Genomic DNA, 12,683 nt, shown 5'->3' with positions numbered 1-12,683 from the left:
ACATGGGCGTAACGAGCTGCGCCCATAATCACCCGCGCGGCTACATTCTGGACCAGTTGGAGCCTCCGGGTGCTTTTCAAGGGGAGCCCCATGTAGAGAGCATTACAGTAGTCCATACGGGAGGTAACTAGGGCATGAGTGACCGTGCACAAGGCGTCCCGATCCAGAAAGGGACGCAACTGGCGGATCAGGCGAACCTGATAAAAGGCACCCCTGGCCACGGCCGTCAAATGATCTTCTAAAGATAGCCGTGAATCCAGGAGGACACCCAAGTTGCGGGCCCTCTCTGTGGGGAGCAAGATCTCATCCCCTATTGTCAGTGATGGTACCAGCTGACTATACCGGGACGCCGGAAGCCACAGCCACTCGGTCTTGGAGGGGTTGAGTCTGAGCTTGTTTCTCCCCATCCAGATCCGCACGGCCTCCAGGCAACGGGACATCACAGCAAGAGCATCATTGGGGTGGTCTGGGGTGGAGATGTATAGCTGTGTGTCATCAGCATATTGATGAATACTCACCCCAAAACCACGGATGATCTCGCCTAGCGGTTTTACATAAATGTTGAACAGAAGGGGTGAGAGGACTGACCCTTGTGGCACCCCACAAATAAGGTGCCTCGAGGTCGACCTCTGCCCCCCTGCCAACACAAACTGCGAACGGTCAGAGAGGAAGGAGGAGAACCACCGAAGCACGGTGCCCCCTATTCCTAACCCCTCCAGCCGGTGCAGTAAGATATCATGGTCGATGGTATCAAAAGCCGCTGAGAGATCTAATAGGACCAGGATAGAGGAGCAACCTCTGTTCCGAGCCCTCCAGAGATCATCCACCAACGCGACCAATGTTGTTTCCGTGCTGAATCGTGACCTGAAGCCCGACTGGAACGGATCCAGATAGACAACTTCATCCAGGTATCGGGGTAGTTGTCTGTCACTGCGTTATTTTATTTACCAGCTGAGCTCATTATTTCTGGACTGTCTGGCTCTCCGTAGCTTTGCCAACTTCTTATCAGTAAGCTACGTGTTTCCGCATCCACCCACTTCACTTGCTCTTCACACACTCTTTCCTTTGTTCTCTTGCCAAGGTCCGGCTGACATAGCCGGCAAGAATTACTTTCAAAAATGTAACAATTAACTTTTCTTAGTTAGTGAGGTGTTTTATTTTCTTTATAACAAATAAATGAGTTTTATTAGAAACCTTTCCTCGCGTTTCTTTTCAGATTATTGCAAACTTGGAATAAGCCTCGATTCATCTACTCTAAACCAGGGTAATTAGTCCCAGAGCCAAACATGGGATTAATAAATGCCCTGACATTCTGGTAGCACGAGGATGGTCTGATTTATGGCTTTTTCCTTGTTTTTGTTACTTCTGATAAGAGCGCATAGGCAATTAGTTTTTAGCTACTGAGGTACGCTAATTATTTTGCTAAGATGCCGAAACAGAAGAAAAAAAAAGGAAAAATGAAGCATAGAGCTTTATCCTCTTTGGAAGAAGAACAGGAGATTGTAACGCCCTCAAGATTCCAGCCTCTTGCTACGGCTACGCAATTGGAACAAGAAGGTGCCATGGGTGAAGAAGATCTGAAAATGCTTTCGGAAACACATCAAAGGACAGATATCAGAACAGCTGCTTTTGAAGATAATGAACTGCGACTGAGGTCAGTAGCTTTTTCTTCTCAATTTGCATGCTATGAATCTATTCTACCAGAGCCCACAGATTACGATGTGCTTGGTGCCAGGCCAAGAAAGTTTCCACAAACGGCAAAGCTTTTTCACCCCCACGCAGAGAGAGAAGTAATTCATTACTCTTCTCAAAGCCCTGAGCTCACCCAGCGTGAGATGGCCATCAAATCCTATCGTGAGCATGTAAAATATTATGAAAATGAACTGTCTCGATTTAAGAGAGATTTGTTTATGCTTGAGCATGATAAGGAAGAATCCCGTGACTTAAATTTTTCAAAAAGCGCCATCTTGTCTTCTTCCTCGGAGCCAAAGACACTCCCCCTGGTGGATTCTGTGTCAGGCCAATTAAGACAGACGGCACTGCATACGTCACATGAAAGTCTCCCTGATCAAGTTACATATAAACCTGCCACGCAATCATTTCTTGAAACTGAGCTGCCCGAAGGTGCAGCACCATCTGCTGGCGAAAGTAATTTACTACAGGAAGCTGAAAGAGAAAGGAGCTTAGATGAACATTTTAAATTACTACAGCAGACCCTGGCAAACCTGTCTCTAACTCACTCAGAGATTCAAGCTGAAACGCCACAAGTGTCTCCACGGGCTCAAACTCCAACACCCCCTGGTGGTGATGGTGCCCTTTTAGATGGAACACAGCAAAGGGAAATGACTGCATCTCCAGCAGGTCATGCCAATATCGCAGGTCAAGCACAAATGCCAACTGGAATACAGCAGATTCCAGTGCATCAGCCACAGCAGCTACAAATGCCTGCATATAGTGCAAATAGGGCCACCTCCTGGCCCACCTCCAATGGCACAACCAAGACCATTTTTAGGTCCACAACAGGCACAGCAAATACCACAGGCATTTCTGCCAGCACAGCCAGCGTACCAAGTGCAGGCTCCTTACCACGCATTTTCTGTCTCTCCACTAACTGGTGAGTCAAAACTAAAAATGTCAGGACACAATTACAAAGCCTGGGTCAGTGAGATTACACTATTGCTTCTTAGAGAAGACAGTCACTGTATGGTATTTAACCCACCTGCTCAACCATGGGACTTTGCAATAAGAGATTTAGAGATAAGGGCTCGCACAACATTATTGATGTCCATGGATACTGAACTGCAGGTCACTTTTCCACCAAATACAACAGCCCGACAAATTTGGGCTGAATTGGAAAATTGCTACAGGCCTATCTCAATTGAATCTTCATGTTTACTCATGTCTGAACTCCATGGTTCGAGATTGAAACCCGGTGAACAAATTGGAGGACATTTGACCAAACTGAAAGGTCTGAGAACAGAATTGAGAGAAAGAGGCCATAACATTGAAGATATTCAAATGATCAGCATCATTATTAACTCTTTGAATTATGAATGGAAAGATGCTGTTACAAAAATTAACCAAGTCCCAATTGCTCAAAGCACAGTGGACAATGTCTGTAGGCTTTTAATTGAAGAAGAGGCATTCATGTTGGCCACGCCACACTTGAGAGGACCACCCGCATCAAGAGCTCCAGCTAGGCGCCCCTTCCGAGGAAGGACCTACGCTCCAAGGATGCCAAGATGCAACACCTGCAATCGTGTGGGACATGCCACCCGGGATTGTCCCCAACGAGTTCCAGCTCCTGTCACGTACCAGCCCAGAGGAACAGATTCCAGAGGCAGAGGCAGAGGCGGAAGACAAGGTCGTCGTGGTCCCCGGCGTGATCCACAAACTCCACTCGCCACATTGGCTTTAACCAATGATCCACAACCTCAACCAGAGTACGACAGACGACTCCTGTGGACTTTGGACAGTGGTGCAGCATTGCATGTTACCTACAGAAAGGAACTTTTCACAGAGATGCACGAGCCTGAACCAGAACTACGTGAACTTTATTCTTTTTCAAATCATCCTTGTCAGGTCAAAGGAAAAGGAACTGTTTATGTTGAAGAGCTCGATGCATTCATTCCTGATGTTTATTACATACCAACAGCAACCAGTAATTTGCTTAGTCAGTTTCACTTGTCTAGAATGTTAAAGTTCCAAGTTCACCACCTTGAAAAAGCAAGTTACATAGTTAAAGATGGAGATATTGTTGCTGAAACCATATTAATTGGTGGCGTTTATTACTTAAAGCCAAAGCCTAAAACACAAACACAGGCAAATATGCAAACTCCAAAAAGGGAACGCACAGGCCCAGATAGAGATGCTCCAGAGAGAGATCCTGTTGCTATTCCTAAGGCTCCTAAAGCCAACAAAAAGAAAATTGGTAAACAGGTTGCTCAGAGCAAGCCTGAGGTTCCGCATAAAAATGTTAATGTTGAGAATTCACTAACTGGTAAACCTTTGCATTCCAGGTGTATCCACAAATGGCATAGAAGATTGGGGCATGCCAGTTTCCGTGTTCTTAGGAAGATGCCGGAGTTCGCAAAAGGTTTGGATCTAAAGGGGTGTAAGGTGTTTTTGGATTGTGCTGTATGCAAAAAGGCCAAATCCAAAGCAGCAGCCATTCCCAAACGCGCTACACGCCTGTCAACACGCATTTTTGATTTGGTTCACATTGACATAGTTGGTCCTTTCCCGCCATCATTTGGTGGTAGAAAATATTTTCTACCAATTGTTGATAATTACTCTAGATATGGATATGTATATCCTATGAAAGAAAAATCAGAGACCTTTCAGATCTTTAAAGACTTTGCAATCCTTGTTTCTACCCAACACCAAGTTCGCATCGCCAGAATTCAGAGTGATCGTGGTGCCGAGTTTATGTCTCAGCGTTTCCAGGACTGGATGCGTAAGAATAGAATTATTCATCAGACTTCACCCCCTGACACATCGGCTCACAACGGAGAGGTACTGCAAACCATGATGTGTTGTCTCCTAAAAGACGCCAACCTTGATATGATATACTGGGGTGAAGCTATCAAGTATGCAAATTACATTGTTAACCGTACTTGGAGCAGTGTAACAAATCAGACTCCTTTCTTCATGTTGTATGGCTACAAGCCCTATCTTAAAAACATCCATATTTTTGGTTCATATACTATGGTGAACATTCCCTTAGCTCAAAGAAGAAAAGGAAGTCCAGCAGCAAAGAGACTGAGATTTATGGGTATTGATGATAATTCAAAATGGAGCAAATTTATTGACTCTAAACATGCAATTGTGATTTCCCAATCTACTAATTTTGAAGAAGATATTGACTGGTCCAGGATTCATTCCAATGATCCTGGAGTTTATTTTCCCAGAGATGATACTGCTGATGCTATGCAGATTGATGATCAAGATTCCACTGATTCTTCTCAACCCGATGTTCCGTCTTCGCAAGCCACGGATGCTGACGCTAGCGACGAAAGTGAGGACGAGGACGAAGCAGAAGAAGACTGGACAGTTGTTCCGAGACGTTCCAAGAGGGCCACAAAAGGGATCCCTCCACAACGATATTCTTGGCAACTGACAAAAGCACCGTTGCCTTTGATTTGCAATGTCACACTTCCACCTGATAATTTCACACAAATCAAGCAGCTCCCTGATTCAGAGCAAGACAAATGGTATGAAGCAATGCAGGTTGAAATGGACAGTCTAAAGAAACTTAAAGTATTTACACCTGCAAAACCTCCAGCAAACAAAAAGGTCATTGGCACTCGATGGGTCTACAGAATCAAAAAGAAACCAAATGGTGAGTCACTGTACAAGGCCAGACTTGTAGCTCAGGGTTTCGCTCAACGTTATCCTGAGGACTACACAAATACTTACTCACCGACAGTCAGAACTGAGAGTGTAAAAATTGCTTTAGCAACTGCAACTATCCTTGGTTTAGAAGTTTTCCAGTTTGATGTTGACACGGCTTATCTACATGCAGACCTAGACGAAGAGATCTACGTGAGAAGTCCTCCAGGATTCCGACAGCAAGAAGGGGATACCTGGTTCCTAAACAAAAGTCTTTATGGTCTGAAACAATCTGGTTTAATGTGGTATTTATGTCTTACTGACAAACTAAATTCAATGGGCTTTATTAAGTCCGAAACTGATGAGTGCGTGTTCACAAAAAGATCTAACAATGCATATGAGATAGTTCTTGTTTATGTTGATGATATTGTTTATATTGGTCCAAATAAGCAAATGAGTGAAATTTTTGCCAAAGCTTTGCAGAGATACTTCACATTGAAATCATTAGGTCACATTAGCACTTATTTAGGTGTTCAGATTGAAAAGACACAGAAGGGGTTTAGTCTTTCACAAGAAGATAAAATTGAACAAGTTTTGCATCATTGCAACATGAAAGATGCTAACACAACAAAGACACCCATGCAAACAGATTTTCACAACTTGACACAAGAAGAAAGTCCTGAGTTTGAGGATCAAACACTTTATTGTTCAGTCATTGGGTCACTGTTATACATTAGTAGTTGGACCAGACCCGACATTGCACTTAGTGTTAATCTCTTATCTCGACATGTAGGTAAGGCAAAACAGTTTCATTGGACATGTATTAAGAAATTATTGAGATACCTAAAATACACCAAACATTTGAAGTTATTGTTAGAACCAACACATACAGATTATGCAGAATTATGTTGTTATGCAGATTCTGATTGGGCAAGTGATAAGAAATCACGCAAAAGTACTTCAGGTTATATGATGTTCTTAAATGGATGTCCTGTTTATTGGCAAGTACGTAAACAGAATTTTGTTTCTTGTTCATCTACTGAAGCTGAATATGCTTGTGTTTCAGATGCATGTAATTCTCTAACTTGGTTTGATGCTTTAGTCACAGATATCTGGACACACCCGATCCGACCGATCACCATGATGGAAGACAATGAATCGGTGGTTTATATTTCTGAATCACATTTTACAGGTTCTAGGTCCAGACACATTGACATTCGTAACCAAAACATAAAACATTTAGTGAAAAAAGGTTTTGTCAAAATGCAATATGTATCTACACATGATCAAATTGCTGATATGCTCAACAAACCACTTCCAGCAGCTCAACATGAGTATCTGCGCAAGAAGATGTGCCTTATTTGATGATGTACTGATATTCGCTCAACTGGCAAAGAAGGGGAATGTCACTGCGTTATTTTATTTACCAGCTGAGCTCATTATTTCTGGACTGTCTGGCTCTCCGTAGCTTTGCCAACTTCTTATCAGTAAGCTACGTGTTTCCGCATCCACCCACTTCACTTGCTCTTCACACACTCTTTCCTTTGTTCTCTTGCCAAGGTCCGGCTGACATAGCCGGCAAGAATTACTTTCAAAAATGTAACAATTAACTTTTCTTAGTTAGTGAGGTGTTTTATTTTCTTTATAACAAATAAATGAGTTTTATTAGAAACCTTTCCTCGCGTTTCTTTTCAGATTATTGCAAACTTGGAATAAGCCTCGATTCATCTACTCTAAACCAGGGTAATTAGTCCCAGAGCCAAACATGGGATTAATAAATGCCCTGACATTGTCGCGCCACCACACTCTCAACAACCTTCGCAACAAAGCGAAGATTGGAGACTGGATGATAATTTGATAATATAGCCGGGTCCAGGGAAGGCTTCTTGAGGAGGGGCTTCACAACCGCCTCTTTCAAGGCAGTGGGAAAGACAGCCTCACTCAGAGAAGCATTTATAATCCCCTGGAGCCAGCCTCGTGTAACCTCCCGGGAGCCAGTACCAACCAGGAGGGACACGGGTCCAATAAACATGTGACAGAGTTAAGCTTGCCCAGAATCCTGTCCACGTCCTCAGGAGTCACAGAGTTAAACTCTTCCCAGATAACGCTCTCAAGACCTGCCCCCGTCTCCTCCCCTGGATCTACCCAATCGGAGTCCAGGCCTTCCCGAATCTGAGCGACTTTATCATGCAGGAATTGTACAAAATCCTCAGCTCGACCTTTTAAGGGATCTTCCTGTACCTCCACCTGAAGTAGGGAGCAGGTCACCCTAAACAGCGCGGCTGGGCGGTTCTCTGCAGATGCAATAAGAGCGGAGAAGTAGCTAGACTTCACTGCTCTTATCGCCACTAGGTAGGTCTTAATATAAGATCTCACCTGTGTTCGGTCAGATTCAGATCGGCTTGTCCTCCAATCGCTCTCCAGGCGTCTTTTCCGACACTTCATCTCTCTCAGCTCCTCGGAAAACCAAGGAGCTAGACGAGATCGGCATTGGGTCAGAGGCTGCAAAGACACGACGCGGTCCAAGGCCCCAGTAGCCGCCCTGTCCCAGGCGACCACCAGGTCCTCAGTTGAGTCGTGAGCCAGAGTCTCAGGAAATTGCCCAAGCTCCATCAGGAACCTTTCGGGATCCATCAGGCGCCTGGAACGGAACCATTTGGTTGGTTCTGTCTCCCTGCGGTGGGTGGAAGTGACTTGAAAGTCCATGTGAAGGAGAGAATGATCAGACCATGACAAGGGCTTGATGTCTATATCCCCTATTCTTAGATCATTCAGCCACTGATCAGAGACAAAAATCAAGTCCAGAGTGTGATTCCCCAAGTGGGTGGGGCCTTGAACTACCTGGGTCAGGTCCATGGCCGTCATGGAAGCCATGAACTCCCAAGCCGTCTCTAACATGTCACCAGCGGATGGCTGTAAAGGTACAATGTGTCTTTTTCTTTTTCGTAGGCTTTTATGTGCATATTCTTTCTAGCCAGGTTTTACCTACGTAAACTAAGTTGTTCTGCAGCCCTGGTTCTGTGAAATCTAAGCTTGTGAATGAGATTTCACAGAACAAGGGCTGCAGAACAACTTAGTTTACGTAGGTAAAACCTGGCTAGAAAGAATATGCACATAAAAGCCTACGAAAAAGAAAAAGACACATTGTACCTTTACAGGGAGGATATCTGAGAAGTGGGTGTGGCTCACTGACGACGCCTTAAAAGGCAGAAATAGCTATCTGAGTCTCCCAGAGAGCAACACAGAGTTGCAGTTTGTCAACAGAAAAAAAGCCCAGAAGCTTGTGAATGAGATTTCACAGAACCAGGGCTGCAGAACAACTTAGTTTACGTAGGTAAAACCTAGCTAGAAAGAATATGCATAGATAGATAGATAGATAGATAGATAGATAGATAGATAGATAGATAGATAGATATATTTGTAACATCATTATTATCCACAACTGAACTCTACTTCCTGCTGTAATGGTTGGTGCTGCTTTAAAAGAAAAGCTGACTTCAAATGTTTGAAACTGAATTTACATACACCTGCTGGACACAACTCTGGAAAAAAAATAGCATATTTTACATACCTTTGCAGCACTTTTTACAAACATTGAGCTAGTTGTGATAGCTGAGAAAGGAACATTCTTCCTCAAGAGGAAAAACTTTTTGGACAAGTTCTTTAATACTGAACCTTTCAATTGTTTTCAATACTTTCTTAAACAAAACTGAATGATAATTGAAGTCAAATAGATTTCAAGGAATTTATATGATATGCATGACAATCAAGAATTTTATCTTAGGCAATTAATAGTGATACCAAACAATGAAAAAAAGAACACTATTGTGCAAGCAATAAGAAGTCCTGCTCCCTATAATATTGTGTATGTATTATTGTTTAAAGATAGGTATCTGCATGCACAGCCTAGATCCGTGATGGCGAACCTATGGCATGCGTGCCAGAGGTGGCACACAGACCCTTCTCCGTGGGCAGGCACGCAGTCGCCCCAGCTCAGCCAGCTGGTTGTTGGGTTTCCCCTTCCGGTTTTGGCACTCTGTGCCAAAAAGGTTTGCCATCACTGGCCTAGATGTTTGCACTGAGGTCTCTATGAAATCATCTGTGAATTGATTGCACCATCAGTTTGAAATCTCAGGAGAGCCAATGTGTGTGCAACTGTGAGCATAAAGGTCTCCACAGTCCTTTATACAGGTGAAACTCGAAAAATTAGAATATCGTGCAAAAGTTCATTTATTTCAGTAATGCAACTTAAAAGATGAAACTAATCTATGAGATAGACTCATTACATGCAAAGCGAGATAGTTCAAGCCTTGATTTGTCATAATTTTGATGATTATGGCTTACAGCTCATGAAAACCCCAAATTCACAATCTCAGAAAATTGGAATATTGTGAAAAGGTTCCATATTCTAGGCTCAGAGTGTCCCACTCTAATCAGCTAATTAAGCCATAACACCCGCAAAGGGTTCCTGGGCCTTTAAATGGTTTCTTAGTCTGGTTCAGTAGGAATCACAATCATGGGAAAGACTGCTGACCTGACAGTTGTTCAGAAAACCATCACTGACACCCTCCATAAGGAGGGAAAGCCTCAAAAGGTAATTGCAAAAGAAGTTGGATGTTCCCAAAGTGCTGTATCAAAGCACATTAATAGAAAGTTATGTGGAAGGGAAAAGTGTGGAAGAAAAAGGTGCACAAGCAGCAGGGATGACCGCAGCCTGGAGAGGATTGTCAGGAAAAGGCCATTCAAAAGTGTTGGGGACTTTCACAAGGAGTGGACTGAGGCTGGAGTCAGTGCATCAAGAGCCACCACACACAGACGGAGCCTGGACATAGGCTTCAAATGTCGTATGCCTCTTGTCAAGCCGCTCTTTACCTGGGCTAAAGAAAAAAAGAACTGGTCTGTTGCTCAGTGGTCCAAAGTCCTCTTTTCTGATGAGAGCAACTTTTGCATCTCATTTGGAAAACAAGGACCCAGAGTCTGGAGGAAGAATGGAGAGGCACACACTGCAAGATGCTTGAAGTCCAGTGTGAAGTTTCCACAGTCTGTGTTGATTTGGGGAGCCATGTCATCTGCTGGTGTTGGTCCACTGTGCTTCATTAAGTCCAGGGTCAACGCAGCCGTCTACCAGGAGATTTTGGAGCACTTCATGCTTCCTTCCGCAGACGAACTTTATGGGGATCTGACTTCATTTTCCAGCAGGACTTGGCACCTGCCCACACTGCCAAAAGTACCAAAACCAATCCAATACTTCTCCTAGTCCTTTTACAGAATTCACTTGGTAGTCCATCCGTCCCTGGGGTTTTATTATTTTTTTGTTTCTTAATCGTCTCTCTTAATTCTTCTATAGTGATATCCCTATTTAATATCTCCCTTTCTTCCTCTGTTAAAGCCAACATTCCCTCCTCATTTAGATATTGATTTATTTCCTCCTCTGTCACTTTATCTTGCTCATAGAGTTCTTGAAAAAATTGACATCCTATCTCCTTTTTCTTTTCTAAACTATATTGCATTTTACCCCTTTTATCCTGTAGTTGCTGAATTGTTCTTTTCTCCCTTTCTTTTCTTAATCTATAAGCAAGCCACCTCCCTGGCTTATTCGTGTGTTCAAAATAATTCTGTTTTATAAATTTCAATGCCTTTGTATAATTTTCCTGTTCCAATATATTCAATTTATGTTTAGCTGCTATCCATTTACCTCTAATTTGCTCATTCTCAGGTTTATATTGTAATTTTTCTTCCCAAGTTTTGATCTCTTCCTGCACATTCTTATATTCTTTTTACCTTTCCTTTTTTTCTTTTTGCACTGTAGGCTATTGTTAATCCTCTCACATAAGCATTCATTGTATCCCAGATTCTGAATGGAGGTATGGTATTTTGTATTGTCTCTAAAAAACAACTCTAATTTCTTTTTCATTTGCTCTATATATTCCTTTTCTGTGGGCTCAACATCCATCTCCTCTTTTTTCTTTGATGTCTTTTCCATATCAACATTACCGGGTTGTGATCAGCCCAATTGTTTGACATTATTTCTACTGTTTCTATCTCTTGAATAAGTGTCTTAGTTATCCATACCATGTCAATTCTGGACCAGAACTTGTGAGGATTGGAATAATATGTAAATTTATTTACGTCAGGGTTATAGAATCTCCAACTGTCTATTAAATTTAATTCTTCTACTAGGTCCATAAAAGTTCTAGGGAGTACATTTTTCTTTTTTTTATTATTCTGATCACTGCTATAATCCTTTTTTACATCTATAATTGCGTTGAAATCACCAATTAAACATATATTCTGTTTTTTCTTCTAATATCTTTTCATGTACTTTTTAATAAAATTCTAACTGTCCATTATTCGGCGCATAGATGACCACCAATAAAACATTTTTATATTCTAATTTTACTTCTATCATCAATATTCTTCCTGCTGCATCTGCATATCTCAAATTATCCTCTATTCCTTCTCTAATGTACACCACTATTCCTCTTTTCTTTTCTTCCGCTAATGCTACAAATGATTCTCCTAATTTTTTACATTGTAAGTATTTTTCATCCTGTTTCCTTATGTGCACCTCTTGGATGCACACAATATCCATTTTTTGTTTTACCACTTTTCTAAAAATTTGATGTCGTTTAGCCGGAGAGTTAAGACCATTTACATTTAACGATAAAATTTTAAAATTCTGTTCCATTTCTTTGTGGTTCTACTGCGTGATATTCTATTACTTCCTGTCCCTTCTCTTAGCTCTTCTTTTCACTCCTTCTTCCTCTTTAAGTTCCCTTTCTTCCTCTTTGTCTCCCTCCTCTAATACCTTTTCCTGTTCTTCCTGTCTTTGGGCCCCTTTAGTCCTCCGTTCCGGCTCCTCCGTTACTATTTGCTCTTTCTATACTCATCACTTCGTCATGAAGGTTCTGTGCTTTGCTCTGTGAGTCCACTTTAATTTTTTTTCCTTGCCACGACACCAACATTCCCTCCTGTGTTATCCATCTAAACGGTATGTGCCGCTTATTTAATAATGTGGCTAGGAACCAGTATTCCTTTCTCAGTTCTCTTATTCTCTTAGGGACCTGCTTTAATGTGGTTATTTCCTTGCCTCTATAGAACATGGGTTCATTTTTTGTTATTTTATACACAATGTCTCTTACTTTTCTTCGCACAAACCTTACATGGACCTCCCTTGGAAGTTTATATTGTCTGGCATAGTTTGTGTGGACCCTATAGACCAGTGATGGCTAACCTTTTTGCCATCGCGTGTCAGGAGGGGGGGGCGGGGGAGGATCGCACGCGCACGTGCCCACGCGCATGTGTGCGCAACCCCCTCCCCCTCCCCCCGCTCCTGGCATATGATGGCCTAG

General features: G+C 42.6%; 2 protein-coding genes across 5 annotated transcripts in view; one reads left to right on the top strand and one right to left on the bottom strand.

Annotated features, from left to right (window-relative positions):
• Positions 1 to 12,683, bottom strand: part of PIK3R4 (phosphoinositide-3-kinase regulatory subunit 4) — a 64,127-nt gene that overhangs the window by 14,414 nt on the left and 37,030 nt on the right. The window lies entirely within an intron of this gene.
• Positions 1 to 12,683, top strand: part of COL6A6 (collagen type VI alpha 6 chain) — a 148,510-nt gene that overhangs the window by 114,700 nt on the left and 21,127 nt on the right. The gene's annotated exons all lie outside the window — the stretch shown is intronic.

The sequence above is a fragment of the Pantherophis guttatus genome, chromosome 4, assembly GCF_059756535.1.
Source record: "Pantherophis guttatus breed Tessera chromosome 4, ASM5975653v1, whole genome shotgun sequence".
Lineage (NCBI taxonomy): Eukaryota > Metazoa > Chordata > Lepidosauria > Squamata > Colubridae > Pantherophis > Pantherophis guttatus.
The sequence above is the reverse complement of the archived record's forward strand: the minus strand, read 5'-3'. Positions and strand labels throughout refer to the sequence as shown.